Consider the following 21,636-nt stretch of genomic DNA (forward strand, 5'->3'; position numbering starts at 1 on the left):
TCAGAGATTCTGGTAGGTTTTTATCTTTCTTCTCATTGGTTTCAAAAAACTTCTTGATTTATGCTTTAATTTTATTATTTACCCAAAAGTCATTCAGGGGCAGGTTATTTAATTTACATGAAATTATATGGTTTTGAGCAATTTTCTTTGTCTTGATTTCTAATTTTATTGTGCTGTGGTTCAAGAAAGTGATTGGTGTAATTTCAGTTCGTTTGTTGCTAAGGATTGTTTTATGTTCAATTGTGTGGTCTATTTTAGAGCATGTGCCATGTGGCATTGAGAAGAATGTACATTCTTTTGTTTAGGGGTGGAGAGTTCTGTAGATGTCTGTCAGATCCATTCGATCCAGTACTGAGTCTAGGTCCTGTGTATCTTTGTTAATTCTCTGCCTAGATGATCTAATACTGTCAATGAAGTGTTGAAGTTTTCCACTATTATTGTGTGGGAGTCTAAGTGCCTTTGAAGGTCTCTAAGAATCTAGTTTATGAATTTGGGTGTTCCTGTGTTGTGTGTGTGTATATTTAGGATAATTAGGTCTTCTTGTTGAACACTTTACCATTATGCAATGCTTTTCTTTGTCTTTTTTTATCTTTGTTGGTTTAAAGTCTGTTTTGTTTGACATTAGGAATACAACCTCTACTTTTTGCTGTTTTATCTTTGTTTGGTAGAGTTTTCTCCATCACTTTATTTTGAGCCTATGAGTGTCATTGCCTGTGTGATGGGTCTCTTGAAGACAGCATAGCATTGGGTTTTGGTTCTTTATCCAGCTTGCCACTCTGTGTCTTTCAACTGTGGTATTTAGCCCATTTACATTCAATGTTAGTAGTGATATGTGTGGATTTGATCTGTCACCATGGTGTTAGCTGGTTATTAGGCACTGCATACTTGTTTGTGTGGTTGCTTTATAGTGTCACTGGTCTGTGTACTTCAGCATGTTTTTGTACTGACTGGTAACACTCTTTCCTTTTCATATTTAGTGCTTGTAAGGAGCTCTTGTAGGGCAGGACTCGAGGTTACAAATTTCTCAGCATTTACTTGTCTGAAAAATATCTTAATTCTCATTTGCTTATGAAGTTTAGTTGGGCTGGATATAAAAATGTTGGTTGCAATTTCTTTTCTTAAAAATGTTGAATATTGGCCCCCAATTTTTTTCTGGCTTGTAGGGTTTCTACTGAGAAGTCAGGTTTTAGTTTGATGGTCTTTTCTATGTAGGTGACCTGACCTTTCTCTCTGACTGCCTTTAACATTTGTTCTTTTATTTCAACCTTAGAGAATCTGTTGATTATATGTCTTGGAGATAATCTTGTATAGAATCTTGCAAGGGTTCTCTGTATTTCCTGAATTTGATCGTTGGCCTCTCTAGTGAGGCTGGAGAAGTTTTCATGGATGATAACCTGAAATATGTTTTCCAAGTTGTTTGCTTTCTCTGTCTTTCTCAGGGATACAAGTGATTTGTAGATTTGGCCTCTTTACATAATCCCATATTTCTTAGAGGTTTCATTTGTTCCTTTTCATTCTTTTTTCTTTATTTTTGTCTAATTGTCTTATTTCAGAGAGTCGGTCTTCAAGTTCCAAGAATCTGTTTTCAGCTTGATCTATTCCAGTGTTAATACTTCCAACTGCATCGTCACATTTTTTAGTGTATTTTTTCAATCTATCAGATCTAAAACCATATATACACTGGCTGCCTATTTTGTCTGTCAGCTCCTGTATCATTTTATTATGATTCTTAGTTTCCTTGCATTGGGTTTTGCTATTCTCCTGAATCTCTATGATCTTTGTTCCTATCTATATTCTGAATTCTATTTCTGCCATTTCAGCCAATTCAACCTGGTTAAGAACACTTGTTGGAGAGCTTGTGCAGTTATTTGGAAGACATGAGACACTCTGGCCATTTGACTTTCCTGAGTTCTTGCATTGGTTATTTCTCATCTCTGCATATGGGTAGATTTAACTGCAGTGTAGATTGAGTACAGTCAATAGGCTTCTTTCCTGGATGTTTTCACAGGACTGAGGCTTTGTGCAGGGTCTTTATTAGTAGCTGACTTCTTGTATTTGTTTTCACATGGGGATATGTTAATGAGATATTTTTGATTTTGAAGCTTTGGGATGTGATACAGTAGGTGGCATTTTGGCATAGTGGTGAGTTGGTAGGTCCTTGCTCAGTTGTGTGCCTCTCCTATATTTCCTCACAGTTGCAGCTGTGCTCTTTCTCAATGCTCTGAAAGTGTGGGGTCCTCTCCCTCTTGAGTGCTGGCTGTAGATTGTGGCTAGGCTCTCCTGGGCTGCCTACCACAGCTCTGGGGTGATATCAGGTTTTATGCTCCCTCCCCAACTTGGAGGCAACAGAAGAGGGGACCTCAGCGGTGGTTGCGGCCAAGGGTCTTTTACTTGTCCCCTGTGGGCTCCATCCCAGAGAGATACAAGTCAGCAATTGCTCAGTCCAATCAGCCTGGGATGGCGGATCTGTACTGTGAACCCAAGCTGGGGCTTCCCTGCATTGTGAAGAGTTAGGTGGGTAGATGGGACTTGTGGGAGACAGACTAGCATTCTCTCCTTCTGTCAATTCCAGCTTGTTTGAAGTATGGATAAGGCACTTACAGTCTTTGAATCTTCATTAGTCTGAGGGTATCAGTGGTAGCAAAACTGCAAAGATGGTGGCAGAAAGGCTTTCATTTGCTCCTGGGGGCTCCATTTCCAGCAAACACAGAGTTGCGGTTACTCGGAGTGTTCAGCCAGTGTGGTTGGACAGCTGCATTGCTGCTATGAGCTTGGGGCTCTGCTTGCTGGAGAGCAGGGGATTGAGGGTTCATGACAGGGAGAGACTGTTCTCCTTTCCATATGGCAACTGTGGCATGCTGCAAGCTTGGGTGTAGCCCTCAGGCTCTTTGTTTCTTCCCCTGACTGAAGGCAGCAGGATAGAACCACTCCTGTGGCAATGGCAGAGGGGCTGTTGGATGTCTTTGGGAGCCTCTCCCTAGGGAGACTCTGGGCCACTACCAGTGGCTATAATCAGCCACAAGTGGGGATGACTGTTCTGTGGTCATGAGTCCAGGACCCTGCTTAATGAGGAGTGGGAGCTGGGGTTCCGGGGGAAGAGGGGTTGGACTCCTTTCCGTGTGGTGGCTGCAGTGTGCTGAAGGGCCAGTGTAGTGACTAGGTCCTTCGTTCCTTTCCCAACCTTAGGGTTGTTAGGGTGGTACTACTGCAACTGCAGTGGCAGAAGGGATGTAGGTTGACTCTGGGATTCCCTCCTTGGAGAAATGGTGAGCTGCCTCTGATTGAAGTGGTCACCTGTGGGCATGGTGGTTGTGCTGGAGTTCCAGATTAGGCAGCCCTCCCCAGTAAGATGTATGGACTGATACCTGTGTAAAGAACAGCCTGGCCACTTTTCCATGAGGTGGGTGCTCTATGCTGGGGGTCCCGACCAGTTCTTGGTCCCCATGAACTCTCTGCAGCCTACAGCCTGGAGACAGCAAAGGTGAGGGCCGCAAGACAGGAAAGATGGCAACCCACCCTTCCCTCTGGGAGCTCCATCTCAGGGAGGAATAATGCTGCTACTGATTGCTGGCTGGGATCCCAAGCCAGTAGGTTTTATCCTGTGTGGTGCTGTGGGAGCAGGGCCTGTAGACCATTGCTGGATTCAACCCCTTTCTAGGGGGTATGTACGAGGATCTAACCTCTTGCTTTGACAGAGTTGCAGCTGCTTTTGCCAGGGAGCCTGGGTATCTAAGGCTCCCAAGGTCCTGCATGTTCCTGAGTGGCTGCTCTGCTGAAACTCCACGTAGCTCTGTGTGTCAGACTGAAGGCCCTGGTGGAGCAAATTCACAAGGGGATCTCCTGACCCAAGAGTTGCAAAGATCCATAGAAGTGTGGGTCCCTGGGGTCACTCACTCACCACTACCCCTGGCTCTGTTGTTGCTCCCAGGTGGACAGTCATCCTACCTTGCTTTTTTCTGTTCTCCATGGGTCGAGTTTTTCCTTGATGAATCCCAGTGTATGTACCTGGATGTTTCAGTTGAAGGTGCTGCATTTATTTGCCCTTTCTATTTCTCTCCATAAGAGGAGCACACACTAGCTGCTTCTAGTCAGCCATCTTGGCCAGCCTCATAAGGAATCTTAAAGATCAGCTGGACAACAACTCCTTGGGGAAAAAAAATTAAATTACATTTGCTGATCCCCTTTTAACTTTTACTTTTTAAAAATATTTACCTAAACTTAAATGATGCATTAGATTTATTTCATGTTCAAGACTCAGCAGCTAGTTTCATTTTTAAGAATTAAAATTCTTTCTCTTCTTTAGAGACAGGGTCTTGCTCTGTTAATGAGGCTGGAGTACAGTTATGTGAACATGGCTGAATGCAGCCTTGACCTCTTGGGCTCAAGTCATCTTTCCCCCTCAGCTTCCCTCATAGCTGGGGCTATAGGCACATACTACTATACCAGCTACCTTTTTTTTTTTTTTTTAATAAAGGTGTATTCTTGCTATGTTGCCCAAGTTGGTCTTGAATTCCTGGTCTCAAGTGATCCTTCTGCCTCAGCCCCTCAAAATGCTGAGATTACAGGTGTAAACCACCACACCCAACTGTACATTCTTGATTCTAAAGAAAAAATTTGTGGCTCATGCCTGTAATCCCAGCACTTAGGGAGGCTGAGGTGAGAGGATCACATGAATCCAGGAGTTTGAGGTTACAGTGAGCTGTAATTGCACCACTGCACTCCAGCCTGGGTGACAGAGCAAGACCCTGTCCAATAAATAAATAAATGTTAATTGCCCCAAAATTGAAAATGACAAGGAAAAAATGAAAAATTACCACTCCCCTAATGTCCTTAGATTGTGAATATTGTTTGACGTAAAACCCTATAGTCTCTATAAATACAGAAACTTACGCACAGTGACACACTGAAATATTACTAATTTATATCTTGCTTATTTCAGTAATTATTGGTGATTTTTAGTGATATTACTTTTAAAACATGGCTGTTCATAGCTATATAGCTTTTTGACACAATGGGTAATTGTATTACATTGAACCATTCTGTGACTGTTGCATACTTTCACATTTTTTACTTTTTATAAATAATACTGCATGGGACATTATTTTATTGTCACTGTTGAGTCACATATATATTTTGAAAATGGATGTCATAGGCAGGAACTCTTGCATTTACCAAAATAAAACATGTCTCCCATTTCACCATTCTAGTTAGCAGAGGGGTTGCTGCTTCACCTGTTGAAGGCTCTGGCTTATGCCACAGATTCTACATCCTGCCTTTCCTTACTTATCCTTGCTCTCAGTTGAGTGTTCAAATTCTCTTGAATTGCCCTTCCCAGTGATTTTAAAAATATGCTTAAATATCTCCATTAAAAATAAATACAGGCCAGGCGTGGTGGCTCACGCCTGTAATCCCAGCACTTTGGGAGGCCGAGGAGGGTGGATCAGGAGGTCAGGAGATGGAGACCATCCTGGCTAACATGGTGAAACCCCGTCTCTACTAGAAATATGACAAATTAGCTGGGCATGGTGGCGGGGGCCTGTAGTCCCAGTTACTCAGGAGGCTGAGGCAGAAGAATGGTGTGAACCCAGGAGGCAGAGCTTGCAATGAGCCGAGATGGCACCACTGCACTCCAGCCTGGGTAACAGAGTGAGATTCTGCCTCAAAAAAAAAAAAAAAAAAAAAAAAAGAAATAAATACAAAACAAAAACTAAAAATTCTCACTTGAATCCCTAGTGCATCTCCAGCTACTGATTGGCACTATCTCTTTCTCTTCTGCCCTTTATCTTCTGAATTCCACTGGAATATCTAATGGGGAGGTTACCACTGATGTGTATTTTACTATGTCTGGGTTTTGTTTTTTTTTGTCTTTAAATCTTTTTATTTGCTTCATGCCTTTGTCAAACCCCTTTCTTCCTTTGTCACCCAGAAAATGCACTTCTGCTTTTTCTCCCATCTCTGTAACTATAATCTCTCTGTCCCACGAGCAGAGTTATCTTCTTCTGACCAAATATTAAATGTAGGAGCTCAGGTTTAGGCTTTTTCCTCTTCTCATTTTCAGTCTTTTCTCATAAAATCTCACTCAGACTTATGCCTTCAATTACCAGCTATATACTGATAACTCACATTCCTCTTTCTAGGTCAGGGCTCTTTTATGAATAAGTAACTGCCCATTTGATATCAGCTTTTCAATGACTCAAAGGTAAATCAATCCCCACCAGTCAAAATGACTTATAAGTGGCCCCCTACACACACACTTACACACAGACACTCTAGCCTTTACAAGCATTTTGTATCTCAGCAACTGGTACTACTATGCATCCAGTTAGATGATAAAAAAATTAGAATAATAGTATCCCTATAATGGCCCACCATTCATAACATAGAGACTGTGTTACTGACACTATATCCTAAATATCTCTAAAATCTATGCCTTTTCTATCCCTGCACACATTCTGTTTTAGGCCCTTGTCCCCTCACATTTTAGTCTCACCTGTTACTCCAATTTGTTCTCCTTACTAAACTCAGAGTGATCTGTAAGAAACACAGAAATGACCATCTCACCACCTTGCTTAGAAACCTCCAAAGACTTCTCAGCTCTCTTACACTAGAATCAAGCTCTTTAACAATACCTCCTTTTGACCCTTTGGACCTGTTTCTCTTGCCCTATCTTGTACCCATTCCCCGCATACTCTCTAACCCAGTCCTTCTGGCTTTCTGTCAGGGTCTTGTACTCAGCATGCCTCTCCCCCTTCTAGGCCTTTGAACTTGCTGGCCTTTCACCAGACATTTCACCTATTTTACCACTGTCCTTCAGACAGTTATTCAAGTACCACTTTTTCAGGGATGTCTCCTCTGACATCTTGAGCTAAGTCAAATCCTTACTTTGTTTTCTCATAGCAGCAGTGCATCTACTTTCATAGAACCAATAATAGGTGGAATTATCTTAGTTTTTAGTATGATTATTTGATTTTTTTTTTTTACCTCAAAACAAACTACATGCTTGCATATCCACTCAACTTATTTTTTCCAATAATTATTTTTTCTTCTGATTGTTAAGGCACCTAAGAGTAGTGCCTGTGCTATTAATTTGGTGCAAAAATAATTACTCTTTTTGCATCATGATATATAAAGTTTGGTCCATGTTTTATCTTGCTTTTCTAGTGCTATCACTTTTTGAACTAATCATCCTCTGTTAGTCTGTTTCATTATAGCTGTATTATCGGTTCCTACAGACACATGTAATGTATCTCTCAAGAGGTTACATGCATGCAGTTATAAACTACACATGATGCAGTTATAAATAAATATGTAATTATTGCTTGGTCCTTTGTTTTTTGTAAATCACATGACCCTACTAGGAATTACTGTTTAATAATAAATTGACAACAAACAGTCACAACATCCCAAAATAGATGATTATTCATGGTACATTTTCCCAAAGCAACCTTATTTTCATAGATCTGAAAAGCACTGTAAGATTGAAACATGTTCGTTGAAACTGTGATGCCTGGTTGAATTCCAGCAGGCTGATGTGCTCATTGCTCCTCTCTTTCCAGTAATAATAATAATAATAATAATAATAATAATTGAATCAGTCCTGAAGTCCTCTGCCTTGGGCATCAGGGAATCTGAAATTATCAGAGGGTATTCCAATTACTTCTGTGTGTTCAGGTGTGTGGGTGGGTGGATGTGTATTGAAGAGATGTTAATGGCCAAGTAAGCAGAGTCTGTTGGTGAAAGATTGCATTAGCTTTCATATAACTGGGCAAACTGACTGTAGGAACTATAACAACAAAAAAATTTATTTGAGGGTTTGGTAAAATAGAGGGGCTTTGGAAGTCAAGAATATGTCTATCTGCCCATCTAGGTTCTCTTCACTCATGTGGCCTGTAGATGTGAGTTCCATGTTTCTCCTTGAATTCTTTTTCCTTGTAAACATGACAGTAATATTGGTTTGTTGTCAGACACACACAACAATGTTAGGAAGGGCATTTTGAAAAAACATCAACCCTCTAGAGCTACACAATTTTTACTGCCTTGCCTGTGACTGAATTGTATTATCTTTCACCATAAATTATCATTGATAATCAAAGAGAAGACCAATTTTTATCTCAAAATAAACCACTTGCTGTGTACAAAAGCTTACATTTTGCTCCATATCTCTTAGATATGTTAAGCAGCGTAATTTCAGCAACATATGGATGTCCATTATTATCTTTCTTTCCCTCATCACCATTTACTCATCCTCATTTCATTTAAAAAGGGCACATTTGGGCTAATATGAAGAGGAGAAAAGGATTTGAGCAACTCTTTCTCAATTTTTGGTTAATTCTCAAACTGTGAAACTCAATCGTGCTTGAAATGCTGCTGGGGGTGGGGGTGTGGTTGAGAGTCAGGGGTGTCCTTTCTCCATAATAAATATAAATGTAATTACTCTGGGGAATCAGATTTTCACAGGACTTCAAGGACTTTAAACTGTTGGGCTGAGACCTCACTTAGTGTATTGTTAGCAGAAAAGTTTCATGCCAGCGTCTCCTACATAAATACCAATCAAGCCCTGTTGAAATTGACCACAAGTATATTTCATTCCATTATACATATAATAGGAACAATGAAAAATCTTTCTCCCTGTTAGGCTTTTCTATGGCTGACCTAAAATACCTGAGAAAAAACCCATCTAAATCTAACCATCTAATCTAAGAAAAGATTGGTCCCTTTTGCTAGTTTAATAAGGGCAGTTTCAGTGTTCACTGATGCTGAGCCACTATAATTATGCTAAAGGAGGGGGGTGATATCAACAGGAAAGCTGCACATAATGCATACACTGGCACACACATATATGAATGCATATGCATCTCAGCAAATCAGCTAGATAGAAAAATAGATATCATGGCTGATATATCTTTTTATAATTACTGTGTGTCAGGCCATGCAATGTGTGTGTGTATGCCTATATGCATCTATATTTATTATTTTTGCATGAAATAGACTTTCCCACCCTTAGGTATGTATAGTATATTATGAGGCAGCAATGAGATTCATAGTGAGAGTGGCCTTAAGTCAGAGAAAAAGAGAAGGCCACTTTAGCAACATTGCCCTTGCACACCTATGAATCAGTGTGTATACCTTGTCAGTATATATCTTCTTGATGAAAAATATGTGCAAAGAGCTTCACTGTTTGGCACTTGCTCATACTCATAACTTGAACAATATCATTCCTCTGTTATCAAGATCATGATTTGTGTGTCTGCTGGAATTGTCTTAGGCAATATTTGTTTTAAAAGTCCCACCACCATCACCACAGTCTGCTAACAGCCTTCCACCAGCCGGAACGGTGTTCTGGGCCCTTCAGTCCAAGCTTCTCTCCATTTCCTTTCAGAGCTCAAGTAAAAGCTAATTTTTTATTCTTTCTACACTTTTTAAACCTAAATATGTAAATGTTTTTGAGTCTGTTATTTCTTAATTCTCTATTGATCCAAATGAATAATTCCAGGTCAAGAATCTCTTGAAGGTGATTATGGGAAGCTGTAGACAAATCACGTGTCTGTTACTATCATGAATGGGATCTATATAGTTTTATTCTTTAAGAAAATCATTCAGCATTTTCTTATTGCTATTTTTTTTTACTCACTTGACAACACAGATCTTATCTCATGAAAAAAAAGAAGAGAATATGATTTATGTATTCCCTTCAGAGAGGCTGCCTCAAAACGCAGAAGCGACTTTGTGATATCACCTTTGTGTCAATGCCAATGCAGCACAAAAATGACGATTCCTTATCAAGAGCAGAGGGAATGATTTCTTTTGATACCTCAGAGATTATTTGATGAGGAATTATTAAAACCAAACAGTTAGTTAAATTCCTCAGAGTGAACTTCTGATCCCTTTGACTTGTGAACCTCTCCTCCAGATCAGAAAATTCCTCTAATGTGGATAATTACAATGATGGCTGGCCTGAGAAAATAGGCCACTGAAATGGGCTTTGTGTCATTCCGTTAATTGCTGCTGTAGACAAGCAGCCTGGCCCTTTATTCATGCCTCGCAAACCTTTTGTCAAATGAGTAGATTATTTCTAATGCATATTAGATACGATGAACTCATCTTCCAAGAAGGGCATTAATATATCTGGTGTCTTTTAATATTTATTTTTTTTCTAACTGAGAGAACTTGCTTTAAATGCAACTTCAGCTTCAGGTTGGTTTTACTACATATGTGCCTTAGCATCCTTAGCATTCTGCTGACAGCCAAGTAGCAAAACCACTTTTTGGCTTATGGGTTCTGATTTGATGCTTGTTGTGGTTATACTATGTCAAATAAAAATAATTGCTAATATGGCAGCATATGTATTTTACCACGGTCATTCTCTGTAAGTGTTAGACATGTAGCTAGCTTCTGGTTTAAGATCTAGAGAAGCACTAATGGTTAAAACAGTGGACTCTGAAGTCAGAGGTCAAGGTTGAAATCATAAAAGGAAAAAATAAAATAATATATTAAAGCTTGGGCACACATATTATACCACTTCCTGCTCTAGGGAGGACTGAACAAGCATGATAATGAAATGATCTTTCTAACTCAGAGGAAATATGACTCTCTTTGGAAGATAGCATCTGACTAACAAAACGGAACTGATGGCAATAGGGATAGTAGAGGTTACAAGGTCTGCCGATCCTAATGCTTTCACTGTTTTCTAAATTGAAGCTACTGCTTATTTTCCTGAGTGGGACTTCTCGTGATCAGACAGAGTTATACATTTCTTTGTTTGTTAATCCATATGCCTTTGACCCAGTGATACACTAAGCAGCTGTGAGAAGCCGCTAGTGTTAGATTCCTGTCTTCATTCTACATAGTAGTTGGCAGTTGCTTCATGAAGGTATGCCAGGAAAGGAGGAATCAGGAATGCCCGAGCTCCAGAATTCACTGGAAATATTAAGTCTCAGAAACACCTACCATCTTGTTTACATCTTTACATTTTTGCACCATAATTTTGACAAACATACAGAAGCTTTCACATTTTTTCTCCAGAGCTGGAATTTCGAAAAGCAGGTGAAAGAGAACCTTGTGTAGAGAGAGTCAAGGAGATGAAGGAGGGGGGTAAAAAGAGGAAAAGTAGCAGAAAATAATCTTGTTAGCAAATTTTGGAGTTCTGATGCCAATATGTGTAGGTTTCAAGGTCATTTAAGACCTTAGTTCTTATTCAATAAGAGATTTAAAAAAGACAAGCCAATTTACGTTATGTGTGCATTTATGTTAACATTGTGTGTATGTATAAATATCACTGTACAGCAATATAGAAAATGTACAGACTTCATGTGCCATAGGTAACTGAATACATCTCTCATTTGTAAGTGATATTTGTTTCTTGTCACTAGCAGCAGAGCTCATATACATTTCAAAAAATATTTGAATACAGAAATATGTCATGTATTCAATTTGCAGCACAATTACTATAAAATGATATTATCAGAATATTATAAATAAGCTGTTGTGTATTTGCTGAAAAGATAGGGAAATATAGTTTTTGTATGTTTGTTTTATTTGAGTAATTTACCAGAAAAAAAGAAGACCTAGCTGATGTCGTAAAAGAAGTCTGATTTTATACTTCACAGCTAATACACAATGAAGATTTTAGGCAGAAGCTGAAGGTCTTGCAGTTGCCGATGCTTTGGTGGCAAGGAGCATAAAAGTCAAAGTTGTCAACTACAGAGAGAGGTTTAATTAGATGGTGCAGTTCCATGGAACACCTTAAATTCTCAGGGACCTTACAGGTTGAGTGGAATTATTTCCTATGAATATGTGGCAATGAGATTTGTGAGTTGCTGTTATGCTCAGACTGACGCTTCAGGACAGATGCCAATAACCATTGTTCTGCCTTCCTTCTCAGTCAGCTGTAATCTAGAACATTTTATCTTTAGTCTCTTAAGAGCTTGAGAATTAATTTGAAAAACATGAAGCAACATGTAGTGCTTTCCTATATTATGGAATCTAAAAAAGCAATACATCTGGGCACAGTGGCTGACATCTATAATCCCAGCACTTTGGGAGGCCAAGGTGGAAGGATCTCTTGAGCCCAGGAGTTTGAGACCAGCCTGGGAAACATAGGAAGACTGTGTGTCTACCAAAAAATAAAAAGAAAATAAGTTAGTTGGGTGTGATGGCGTGCACCTGTGGTGCAGCTACTCTGGAGGCTGAGGTGAGAGGATTGCTTGGACCTGGGAGATCGAGGCTGTAGTGAGTGGTGATTGTGTCACTGTACTCCAGTCTGGATGACAGAGTGAAATCCTATCGCAAAAAGAAAAATAAAAAAAAGCGATACAAATTATTTTAACGCTAATTGAAAAACCAATGAAACAGAACAGAGAGCTCAGGAATAGACCCAAATACAAATGAGGGCTTAGTAAAATCAATAAAAAGGTAGTCTTTGAAATCAGTAATAAAGTATGAATTATTCACAAAACATTGTTGGAACTCACTAAACACTTCTTAGGAGAGGAGGATCCATGCCTTATCCCTTATAACACAAAACATTCTAGCTAGTTAAAAACTGCAAAGGTAAAAAGTAAAAGCTGAATATGCTAGAAAAAAAGTGGGAGATTATTAAAAAGTCTTGTGTTGTGGGCCTCTCTCATGCTATACATTATATAAAATTTAAAAATCATTAAGGAAAGTCTTGCAAATTACATGAGAGAAATGCACATAATATGTGCATTTATTAGGAACTCTATTATTGTAGTTAAGTATGCCTAGATTTGAGATTGAATCAGCCGGAAAAGTGAAGAGAGACCACAGGCTTAAAATATATTACATGTAAATACCACTCACTAATGAAAGTTGAATTTCTGCATTCCATAATGTCTCTGTGTGTGTTTGTACATATATGTGTAGATAATGTATAGAGTTTGTGCATATGTAAATGTACAAATGTGTGAATACAATATTTCTCTTTTCACAGTCTTCATCTATCTTCTACTCCTAAGGAAATCATACTTACTCACTAATTCAATGTATATTTATTGGAAAATTTTTACATGCCAGACACTGTTTTGGATGCCTGAATATGTAGAACACCAACAACAACAACAAAAAAACAAATCCTGCTCTCATTGTCCTTTTATTCTGACAATAATGAATTATTTCCACTGAGAGGTATTCTGATTGCATAACATAGGTAGGCCTTGTCTCCTTTTAATTTTCCTGCCTAGTTTCCTGAAACTAACTAAAAAGGGATTCATAGGTGCTCTTGAGTTGAAAAGTTCCCCAACAGTACATCTCCCATAGATACTCACAGCCCACCATTGTCATCGCCACCATGCCCTGTCCATGTGCCAGGAGCTGCCTTCTGAGGCTTTAAAGAGTTATCTTAAGGTAAAGAGCTCTTTTATATTGGATTCCTTTAAAAGATCCATGAAAACAAAAATGAATGCAAGGGATTTATTTTGGAACCAATCTCAGAAAGTACAATGGGAAAGTGAAGAAGTGAGACAGGCAAGGGAGGCAAAATGCACCACTAAGGGGGCATTAGTGTAGGAAGTGTGCATGAGTATGTCACACAGCTGGATGCTGTGATGAGTGGGCAAATGGCGTGCACTCCCCCTGAGGGCCCTCTGAAATCTGAAACACCACAGAATTGCCCAAACAAGGGCAAGGAAGCATCCTCCAGGAGAAAGATCTTGACGTCAGGGAGGGAGATCCAGTCTTCTTGCAGGTAGCCATCATGTTGACAGAAGACATTTGGGGTGAGCCAAGGCAGTGGCAAAGCCTTATCTGTAGGCCTCATTGCCCTGTGACCATATCGAAGCAGAGGATATCCTCTTTCCAATCCTGTGGGTCCTCCATTGTCTCTTGCATGCCACAGCAATGTAGCTTGGTCCTTGTGGCCCAGACAGCCTCAGGTGAAAACAAGGTTCTCTCTCCTTATGATCTCTCCTTAGGGTCCAGAGAGGAGACCCCTGGGTTGGACATAGGGACTGGTATCATGCATTTTTCCCCCTCACAGTTTCTTTGCATCCCAATAATAAAGAAACTAAATATTTTTCAGCTAAACAACAAACAAAAATCTTCATTTAATTATACTTCCTGTGGTTCCACTATTGTGTTGGATTAATATATCCACACAATGAACCTACATGCAAGTTTAGGATTGAAATGTGACCCCAATGTGTGTGAATGTACATGTGTGTGCATGTGAGTGTGCATCCTGTGCAGGATGCAAAATATATATATATGAGGTGAATAAAATCCTATTTAATCTTATCACTAAAGACTGAAAACACAAGACTGTAATCCAGAACAGATGTCATCTCACCAAAGTTAATGCACTGTAAATGCTTTCTTTCTTGGGAGAATTTTTGACACTGAGAAGTTTTAAAATGAGACCCTTAATAGTTGGCTGCTGCATAATAATTTGAGTTGAGAACCTCATATAATTTATAATCTTTGGTGAAATTTTTGAATTTCTACTCTTGTTGAAGGATACAATATGAATAGCTTTATGGAAATTTGAGTATAATTTTTCCTCAACACCTACTGTATTTGACACTAGCTCTCAATGCAGTACGAAAACTAATTCCTCAGTAGAAGAGAACCTTTGGCCAGAAGACTAGGCTTGCCAATTGCTCAACAAGCCCTCAGAGAGATCTACAGTGCTCTAGGCTTTCTTCCAGACAGATTCCAGGAGTGCAAAGGGGGAAAAGAAAGACATTGTGCTAATTATTAGCATGATGTCCCCACGAGAGGAGGACCGAAGAGTTTTCAGGTCAGTGGGATGTCAGTCTATGCATTTGGCCTCTGTGCCTGGCTGTCATTCTTGTGGTCTCAAAGAGAGAATTGCGTTTCTTGTTCTTTGAGAGAAGCAACTCCAACAGGAAAAGCTGAACACAAAAATGAATATACAGCCACTCAATATTATTGGAGCATCTCATTTGTCTGTCTCTCTTTTGGAAGCAATTAACCCAACAGACATTCAGAATTTCCGGCTGAGGTACAGTGTGTTGTTAAAAATGACATCTCTGTGACCCTGAATTCTGAATTTGTTTCAGAAGCAAAGATGCCAACTGAATGTCATTCTCAGAGAGTGAAATTTGGAATACAAAAAGTGACTGAATAAGGCTACTAAATTAGACCAATTTGAAAGTTTTGTAGGTGAATGAGGGGCGCGTAAGTTTTGTTTTGGAGAGCGTAAGCCATTATCCAAATAAAAAATACAATATTTGCATAGACTATTATATAGTTAGAGCTTATACATTATGTCACGGATTCCATTAAATACTTTGTCTGAACTCCTACAACTCTGTCAAGTTAAGTTCCCAAAAGGTTAGCCTCACATCAATTTGGTATATTATTGTAAATTATATTTTGGCTTTTATTGCACAGTCTAATTGTTTCTATGATTGTCAGTCTCATTGCTACATATACCTGGATGCTCCCTATCTATCCAACCTTATCTTAACCACTACACCTCTGGCTCACCATTCTGCAGATGAGTTGCTTTGAATAGGTTACTTAAATAAACCAATTCTCCTACCTTTGTACATAATTTCCTCTAACTAGAACACTTTTTCCTCTGTGTCAAATAATTAGCCTTTCATACTTTATCTCAACTCAAATGTCACCTTCTCAAAGCAGTCTTCTCTAATTAATCAATAGCATACCTCACCCAACTATATGACGTTTCAGCACCCCAATTTTTTTCTTCTACTGCACTCATCAGCATTTATAGACATATATTTTTATGTGTGCCTGTTTATGGTGAGTACCCCCAATACACTGCATGTTCGATGAGAGCGGGGTCCCTGCTTAACTTGTTTTGCACTGTCTACAGAGTCCAGCTCAGTGCTTGGTGTATATAGATGCTCATCTATTTTCAAAAATAATTCAGTGGATCAATTGATTTAAATTTTTATATAATGTGTGTGGTTTAAGTTATTCCACACTCAGCTCTGGGCTATAGTCACAGTGTCTTCAGTCCCTTTTGTCCTTTATGTGTAGCTATCACTTCACAGATTCACATTACAGCCCAGCCCAGCATATATCCTGACATCAGCTAAGTTCCTACCAATAAAATAAATATGAAAACAGATGCCAGAAGGAAAACCTTGCTTTCTGAAACTCTGGATTGTGATGGTGTCAAGATACAAGAGCACAAGGTAGAAAGAAGAATCATAGAGAAAGGCTTTAATCTAGATGGTAATGGTCCAGAGAATTGGATCTTTGACTGACTTTAATATCTTGACAGGTTTCTTCCTCATTTCTAATTCTTGGACATGTCCCAAGCCATGGTTCCTATCTGGTTGTTGGATCTCTCCAGTGACATATTTCTGGCTATCCTTCTCTGCTCACCTATAGGCTCATTGAACTCCAGACTTGTTATTCATCTTTATGATTAAGAGGTGAGTTATTGTAGATTTTCTGTCCTCAATTTCCATATCTCCTTAATAAGCCTTTTATGTTTCTGCATCCTTTAATTCTACATTTCTTGATGTTCTTTGCGAATATTTTTTCTCCTGCTCTTGATGCAATTTGGTCATCTTTCATTCAATTATTTATTCATCAAATAAGGAATTTATTATATGCAATTGCCACTGTGTCAAAATAAAGGCAAATGGAAGTACTTCTAACATTAAGAAATGTATAATATTCAAGAATCAATATTTTAATAAAAAAGAGACTGATAAAATGATAGCTAGCTAGCTAGCTAGATAGATAGATAAAGATAGACAGACTGACCTAGACAGAAATACCCCAAGAGGTAGATGTGCAAATGTATAATTATATCAACACAGAATTCAAAAAAAGAAAAGAAGAAAGCTAATAATATGTAAGACTTTATTGGGAAGGAAAGTACTTCTGACTCACAAAATCAAGTAAGACTACAACGGAAAATTAGCATCTCTTCTGGTCCTTTCAGGATAATTTATTAATACAGTCTGTGGGAATAACACATTCCGGAGAGAGGAATATATGAATTCAGCCCTAAATGCAAAAGGTATAGAATATCAAATGTATGAGTTACTTGTTGACATCATGTTGCCTTGAATAAAGAGAAATAACTTTGAATTTGTCTGAAGAAGTTAGCAAGCTGGACTCCATATAGTAGGTGAAATGAGAGGTGGAGAGAACACTGAACACTTTTAAGTAAGAGTATACCACTAAGTTGTGTTCCAGGCATAGTAATCTGAAAGATATGTTCCTGAAATATGATGTAAGAAAAGACAGTGATTGTGACAGAAGAATTGGTGGGTCTTGGCAACCAGAAGGATAAAAAGGTAAAAAGTCTTCAATTACAGGTGAATAGGATGATGATAAACCCATTGTCAGAAATGGGCAAGTCAGTGGAAAGCTGGTCTGTAGAGTAGAGGTCAAGTTTGCTTCTAGACCATTGAGTTTAAGGCTGGCTATTTAGTTCAAAGGTAACATTCCACCATCATCAGTAGAAAGTTTATAATTTTGGGCATGAAAGTATAAGAGCATGAGTTAGAGGGCAGAATCATAAGGAAGAAAGAGAGAGGATTTGTCAAAGAGAATACTAATAAAGAGAAAGAATCAACAAAAATGTTAAAAGATATGAGAAGGCCAAGAGAGATAAAGACCAAGACAGCATGTTTGATTGTGTTAATTTGAAGGTCACTGATGATTCTGGAATTTCAACAGAATTATGATGGTAGAAATGTCAATAGGGGGAGAGCTGGAAAGAGAGTGGATAATATAAAAATGGAGGCAGATGATGCTGAACACTCACTTGATGTGTGTAGTAAGAGGTAAGAGGCAAGTAGGATGAACAGAGTTTAGTAAGGGTATTAAAAGAAACTTTTTCACTCTCCTGGCCTTATGTGTGGATATGGATATGAAAATGACCTATGTTTCCTTTAGAAGCATGTACTACTGTCCCAAGTATCAAATAAAGATATTAACATGCTAATTGACATTAATATTAGTCTAATTCAAATTGAGTATGTATGAATTTATTGATCAAATTAGGTTAAAGTGTATTGGGGTAACCTAGGGAGATTTTCCTTAGGTTTCTGAGCAAAAAGATGGTTCACGTAATCATCCTGCTGTTTGTAGCACAGATTTTTTGGGAAAAGCATGCTGAATCTTAGATTCCTAGGAAAAATAGTACCCAAGTTGTGGTGTCAAAGCAAAGATTAAATGTATTCATACATCTTCAAAGTGCTTTGCAAGTGGCAGAATACTGTAACAATTACTACTAATAAAATACTAGTAAGAAAATATGCCTAGACCTGGCATTTTCTTTTCAGAAGTAATTTTTGAACTTCAAATATTTCCCAGATGCATTTACTTAGTATTTACAGGCCACCCAAATCATGCTAGGTCCAATGTAGGACACAGAGGTCAACCTATCCTCTACCCAGAGGATTTACAATCTGCCATGGTGTCAGCCAAGTTTTGTAATTTTATGCTCAATTAACATCTGGTTAGAACTTGTTCAGTTAACAAAATGCTTCCCTCTGAAGATAAATCATTGGACTCTTTCACTGCAGCTTGAAATCTTTCTGATTTGGGATGCTTTGTGAACATAAAGACATTCTTTTTTATTCTAGTTTGCATCATCCAACTGAGTTCCTGCTGCGAAGTGTCATTATGATGGCAGCTCCCACTGAGAGGAACACCAGTCCCACTCAGTGAATGGGGTGATTGAAGCAGACAGACATTTCAGAACACTGCTTTTAAAAATGTTCCTTTTACAAAATCCATGAGTGTATTTTCAGGTAATTAATATCTGTTTAACCACAATGATTTTCTTATGAAAGTCATCTTTAATGATTATTTGCTTGCAAGTACCAAAAATAACTTAAACATTGTCATTGTTTTCTCAGGGTATACCTACTCACCACCATTGCACAGCTCATTTTAGTGAAAATAGAAAAGCGAGACAAGAAAACATTATTTGGCATTCTATAATCAAAAACAATCGATGGTTTTAAATACCTTTTAACTGGGTTTATTATGGCATCGAAGAAATTATGTTTCTACTGTTTTTAAATATTAAACAGATGAAATTGGTGCAAGACCTGATGCTTTGTTTCAAAGACTGCACACTTGTTATCCTCTCCTGGGTCATGACAAATTTAGGTGAAGTTTACAATAAGCTGTAAAGGAAGAACTTTTGTGGCCCAATAAATATTCTTTGATCATAATAATATCCAACATTATTATTTTCAAAATTTGGAGTAAGGGAAGAAAGAGGTTAACAAAATGTGAAGTATATTAATATAGATCTTATTAATAATTTTTTTTGCCCTTGCATTCTAAAAAAGTGATACTGCTAATTTAAAGAGACATTTGAACTAATTTTTTTCTTTATTAGCATTGGCAACATTTGTTCTTTCTGGTCCTTTTTGTTCACGGAAATATCATGGGATTCATTACTGAGGCATGTTCTGCCTTTGGTATTAGCTGTTACAGCTGATCTTTTCTGTGAGAATATGTAACCTGTGGTAATAGTCTTTTTTAAAATATATATATTACTTTAGGAATTTCCCCCCATGATATGATCTTCTTATCATAATGGATGGTTTGTTCTTTTTGATGCCCCATAACTTCTGCATTTTTGTTTATCATGTTTTTGATTATGCTCAGAAACTTGAACAATGTCAGGAAATGGGGAATTGTGTCATAGGTTTTTGGACATACTTTTTATTCTCTTCCTCTTATATTGCCTTACAACTCAATGAAATTTTCAGAGCTAATAGATGCAACCTTTAAAAAGCGTTTATAATAATAGCCTTGAAATACTTATAAAATTGAGGTTATGGTTTTCATATTTCCCTGTTTTCCGCTTTCTGATAAGTTGCCTCAGGTTAGTTCTAGAAGAGGCAAGTATTGATAACCAAATTGTGTTATTTGCTCCAAAATATATGTATTTTTCCCTCTATCTGTTGCTTGGCTCCATATGGAGTATAATAAAATGGAGCAGAGAGAGGATAGTAAAAATAAGATGGGTGTTATCATGACCAGATGGGAAGGGGCAGGGACCTGGTCTAGTTTGCAAGTACACTTGTCTTCGCTTTGTCACTGTGTTCAGCACTTGCATGTGGCATAAGCGAAGACAAGGTCATCTCAATTCATTGTTAATTAAATGTTTTGGCTGGAAATCATATCTCCATATGGTAGAATACACCAGTTTGAAGTAAGTGCTTCAAATTTAGCCACAAAAAAACAGCTGCCCACAAACATATGTCCTGACTCACAAACAGTCTCAAAGAATTTCAACCTAATGCAGAATCTTTGTTTTTTTCTGAAGCTCAAAGATAAGCTTAAATACACATCTGCTCAAACCATTGCTGATGTGGAACTCAGAGGAAAGATCCACAAATGATAAAAGGCTTCCATTATAGGTCATGGAGTGTATTTGGTTCAAATTCAGAAATATGAAAGTGATACCACAGCAATACATTTGGTAGCCCTGGATTATAAATATGTATCTCATAAGCCACAACTTTCTAATTTTAAGTTTCTGGTGCTACAGTCAAAACCGTAAGTCAAAACAGTGCCTTTTAAGAGATACTACTGTAGATGTAAAAAATTTATTAAAAATTCCAGTAAAGCAGAGGATTATGCATGAGTTACAGACCACGTTCATTTTTCCCAGTTGTTTTGTGAGGAAGAATTAAAGGCTAATCCTCTATAACAAATCATTAAAACATCAATAATTGGTTAAAGACAACTACTTTGCATTCTGTTGTCGTTTCTTTCCATATGGTATATCCTGGGCATATGGCCTCTGCTTCTGCCCTTTTCCCCCACCACATCACCCAGCTCTGCAAGGTCACCTGGTACAAGCTTTACCAACAGCCACCATGGCCCCTACTACAACACTGGTATTCACACACAGGCATAATCCACCGTTGAACATTGACTTCGGCTGGGCTGTACTTTAATCTTCCCATGTAGGAATGGCCATCTTAAACTACTCCTCAGTCCTACTAGAGCAATACTCTTTTGGGATTATCAAGTATGGGCATCTAGCTACTTCTCTTTATGTATTTGTATTTTCCACAATTGCTTTTGAACTCTTAACTTTTATATTCACAATTTCAGAATCTATTAAATGTCTCATTACATGCCTATGCTCATTTCTATCTTGTTATAAAGGGTAGGGTTTTCCTGCCAATGGTGCAACTCTTTGCTTAGATGATAAAGTTGATATTCAACTTCCATTATATGAAACAATGATCTTTCTCTTGTAAATTTCCTAGTAGCAATTTCCTAAAAGTATATCCAATTTGGTACATTTTCAGAAATGCAGTTATCTTTCTGCTACAATCTCCATTCATTTTCTTTCTTTCTCAAAAGCAAACAGAAAAGGAAATCCTTGAAAACTTCATTATAAAAGCCACAAAAATATAAGTACAACAAACAATACTATAAACTCTTTGAAGGAAATTTGTGCTAAAATTACCAAGGGATGATATGTTTTAAGAATACCCATGGTGTGTATATATGTGTGTGTGTGTGTGTATATATATATATATATATATATATATATATATAAAATGACCAACTTTGGAGTGATTTGAACTGTTAGGCTACAGTTATTTAAGCAGACACAAGGTCGTTATATTTTTGATATTTAGTTATCCCCATTTGCAAGTGAGAAATCACAGTTACTAGCATATA

The 21,636-nt window shown here is 38.0% G+C and overlaps 1 long non-coding RNA gene across 1 annotated transcript in view; it reads left to right on the top strand.

The window, feature by feature from the left end:
• The window catches only part of LOC129047887 (uncharacterized), a 109,100-nt gene that overhangs the window by 56,629 nt on the left and 30,835 nt on the right, over nucleotides 1–21,636 (top strand). The window contains exons 2-3 of the long non-coding RNA XR_008509749.2: nucleotides 16,232–16,385; nucleotides 18,558–18,725. This is a non-coding gene — a long non-coding RNA (uncharacterized LOC129047887). The remainder of the gene's footprint in view (nucleotides 1–16,231; nucleotides 16,386–18,557; nucleotides 18,726–21,636) is intronic.

Source organism: Pongo abelii, chromosome 13 (assembly GCF_028885655.2).
Source record: "Pongo abelii isolate AG06213 chromosome 13, NHGRI_mPonAbe1-v2.0_pri, whole genome shotgun sequence".
NCBI classification, from domain to species: domain Eukaryota; kingdom Metazoa; phylum Chordata; class Mammalia; order Primates; family Hominidae; genus Pongo; species Pongo abelii.